Source organism: Sinocyclocheilus rhinocerous, unplaced genomic scaffold (genome assembly GCF_001515625.1).
Source record: "Sinocyclocheilus rhinocerous isolate Xijiao unplaced genomic scaffold, SAMN03320098_v1.1 scaffold151, whole genome shotgun sequence".
NCBI lineage: Eukaryota > Metazoa > Chordata > Actinopteri > Cypriniformes > Cyprinidae > Sinocyclocheilus > Sinocyclocheilus rhinocerous.
In genome coordinates this window covers 217,395-221,479 of record NW_015638943.1, presented here as the reverse complement: position 1 = coordinate 221,479, position 4,085 = coordinate 217,395, and positions in this window count along the sequence as shown.

Genomic DNA, 4,085 nt, shown 5'->3' with positions numbered 1-4,085 from the left:
CACACACATGTACACACACAGGTTTGTTTTTGTGAATTGTGGGGACTCTCCATAGCCGTAATGGTTTTTATACTGTACAAACCGTATTTTCTATCGCCCTACACCAACCCTACACTAACCCTACCCCTTACAGGAAACTTTCTGCATTTTTACTTTCTAAAAAAAAAACTAATTCTGTATGATTTATAAGCTTAGGTCCCCATCGTGACACGAGTCCCCATGAGTCTGTGTGTATTCAGGTTTAAGTCCCCACCAGAATATATAAACCTGTACACACACACACACACGCACACTGCTGTTGCGCTGCTGGACACTGAGAGCGCTGCATGTGTGTGTGTGTGTGAGAGAGAGCAAGAACAGAAGAAAGTTAACATGCAAAATTGGCCTAGTAAAAAAGCCACATAACAGTCAAGAAATCATAAAAGTAGACAAATAAAATAAAATAATCAGTAAATCAATTAATACAGAGGGGACAGACAAAAAGACAAACGAGGCTTTTCAGCAAGTTTAAGTTTCTCTGTTCACACACATTTTGCTTCCGGCTTCGCTACCGTTCGGACACTCTTGCTTACTGCTCCGCGCTTTGCTCTCTGTTTATGTACTTTCCTCAGATTTTTCTAAGATTTTAACTTCAGCAGATCAGCACAGTGCTCAAACAACACATTTTTGGCACAAACACTAAACTAAAAACTCTTCGGGACTGGAATAATACTACGAAAAAGAAGACTCTTTGCCTCCCACTGCCAGCAGCTTACATTCTGGAGACGGGAAACAGCTGCCTACATTCAAACAGACGAGAAAGAAAATGCCTCTCGTGGAATCTACTTGCTGCTTGAACTGCCACAGACTTCTACAAAGGATTGCGGTTCTTGAAACAAAGTTACTTGCTAGACTTCCAAAACAGGTGGAACACTGCTACCGTCATCACGGACCCCTTCAGCATACAGTGAATCTCAACAGTTTATACCAAGTGTAGAGGAACAAGCCGAAACTGATCGACACACTAATCGATGGCACAAACAGGGAGCGAGACCCAAAGGCACTCGAGACATCAGATTGTCACAAATATCTCGTATTGCTGCCGTAGCATCCTCTACCCCAGATACGGCTATGACAAGGCTTGCAAACACTGGTATTGAGAACAGATTTAAAGCATTAAAGAATGCGGGTGAGGAATCCCCAAATGTGATTAAACATGGATCGGATCAGCCATCAGCTTGCATTCAGCTCAGAGCGCAGCCGAGCTCAGGACACTGATAGTGGGCGACTCTATTATCAGAAACATCAGTAGTAGGACTACAACGACATGCTGCTTTCATCAAGCAACCGTCTCTGATGTGAACAAGGAACTTCGGATCATTCTAATGAAGCACAAGACTGCAAATCGAATCATCATCCATGTGGGGAAGAATGATATTCGGAAAGAGCAGTCAGAACTCCTTAAGAAGGACTTCAGTGAACTCTTTCAATCAGTCGTTCATCAGTGGACCACTCCCAGAGACTAACAAACCCCCCCAAGTCAGATTTCCAGTGAATGCTCTCCGACATCAAATGCAATGAGTTTGCTTCCTTCTTTTCTGAGAAGATCATTAATATCAGGAAGGCGATTAGCACATCCTCAAGTTATGCAGAGGTCAGACAGATTCGACCGCAATATCAAAAAGAAGTTACTATATCTGTTTTTGAAGTAATTGATAGTAGTTTTGGAAGAAATAGTACAGCACCTTAAATGGTCAACCTGCGACCTTGACGCACTTCCCACATCTTTTTTCAAAAGGGTGCTTAACTGTTTGGAAGCAGATCTCTTAGACAGAACGCTGCTGCCAGGATTCTGACTAGAACCAGAAAATCTGAGCATATTACACCAGTCCTCAGGTCCTTACACTGGCTTCCAGTTGTATTTAGGATTGATTTTAAAGTACTTTTACTCGTTTATAAATCACTCAATGGCCTAGGACCTAAATACATTGCAGATATGCTCACTGAATATAAACCTAACAGACCACTCAGATCATTAGGATCGAGTCAGTTAGAAATACCAAGGGTTCACACAAAACAAGGGGAGTCTGCTTTTAGTTATTTTGCCGCCCGCAGTTGGAATCAAGCTTCCAGAAGAGATCAGATGTGCTAAAACATTAGCGACATTTAAACCCAGACTCAAAACTCATCTGTTTAGCTGTGCATTTAGTGAATAAGCACTGTGCGATGTCCGAACTGATTGCACTATATTCTATGTATAATCGTTTTCTTAAATTCATTTTAAACTTCTTAAATCAAAAATTTTCAAAGTTTTTAAATTCCTTGTTTTATTGTTGAGATAATTTTTTTATTATTATTTTCTTTTCTTTTATGTAAAGCACTTTGAATTACCATTGTGTATGAAATGTGCTATAAATAAACTTGCCTTGCCTGGGTCTTAACCGAGTCGAATAGTGTCAAGTACAAAAAAAGAGATGGTTTGTAACTCTATTAGACAACTTCTATTTAATTGTGTATATGCATTTATTTTGTTAATAAAATGTATATGTTTGAAATTTCTTTTTAAATAAACCTCCAACAAACCCAGAACTGCAGCTCATTTTTGTTTTTATGAAATTTAATGCAAAAAGATAAAAAAAATAGTCAATAAACAGCATACAAGTTGGGTAAGCTATTGAACAATTAGATGATAATAATAATAAAAAGAGATGCTGAGTGTTTGTGTGCATGTTAGTCACTTTCACAGTCAAGTGGTTAATTGTCATTTTTTAATAGAGTGTCAATTTTATTACTTTTTTTTTTAGAATAAATGGTTAAAGTAAAATGCATTACTGTTTAAATGTTTGAGGTCAGATTATTTTTTTAAGGTTGAATGATGCATAAAATTGGATCAAAAGTGAAAAAAGACGTGTATAATGTTGCAAAAGTTTTAGAATGCTACGAAAGATTTATTTCTCAAATAAATGCTGTAAAAATGCATCACAGTTTCTTCAGAAATATTACGCAGCACAGCTGTTATTGATAGTATTGTAATATTGATAGTAATCATAAATGTTTCTTGATCACCAAATCATAATATCAGAATAGTTTCAAATTTCAAATTAGAATAATTAGAATAATTTCCAATTCAGCTTTGCCATCACAGGAATAAAAATATATTGAAATAGAAAACCGTTATTTTACATTGTAACAATATTTCAAAATATTGCTGTTTTCACTGTATTTTACAGCAAATACATACAACCTTGGTGAGCAGAAGAGACTTCTTTCAAAAACATTTTTAAAAATCTTACCAACCTCAAACGTTTGAACAGCTTAGTATTTAAAATTTAATGAAGAGTATCTGCTGATAATACCATTTTTATCATATAATATTTATTAAGCTGATCCCAAATCAAGTTTTGTCCTTTAAATAATTGATATTTGTACGCAGAGACAACTTCAGCTCTACCTCAGAGGATGATGATCATAGATCATAGAGATTTAATCTCTGTACCTATTTCAAACTAGTTAAACTAACAGTGTTACAACGAACCCCATGTTATAACCATCTTCCCCACAATTTGCCATTCAGAACATGATGTTCACTGAGATCAAACAAGGCTGTGATTGTGTCTAAACGCACAGCATTTTCCCTTTAAGTGACAACGGAACAATTAGACTACTCGTGGCTGGTTAGTCAACAGTGTATTTTTATTGGTCAGTCTGCATTTCCTCAGCCAGTCATTACATCTACATCAGTGATCAGACCTAAAGATCAATAAAGTCCATCTACATTGATCTCGGGAGCTCAGTGCGGTGAAACAAGTAATAATTGCAAAATTCTCTGGATCTGATTGGAATCCTATAAAGTCTGGAATATCCGGTCTGATTTTCTCTGTGGGCCATGTGTTTTTTGATAGTGTGGCGTGTTATTGTGAGGACTTCCCTTGACTGTGTTGAACACTTGCAGTTCTGTTGATGTTCCTTTTGTGTCTGTTTGCTTTCAGAAATACCCTTGTGTTTGTTTGTATTAGCTTTGGGTTCACATATCACATCTGTTGTGCATGATTATCTCTAGCTGTGTTCCTCTCACTCTGTCTCGGTCTCATGAGTCTTTTTTTTTT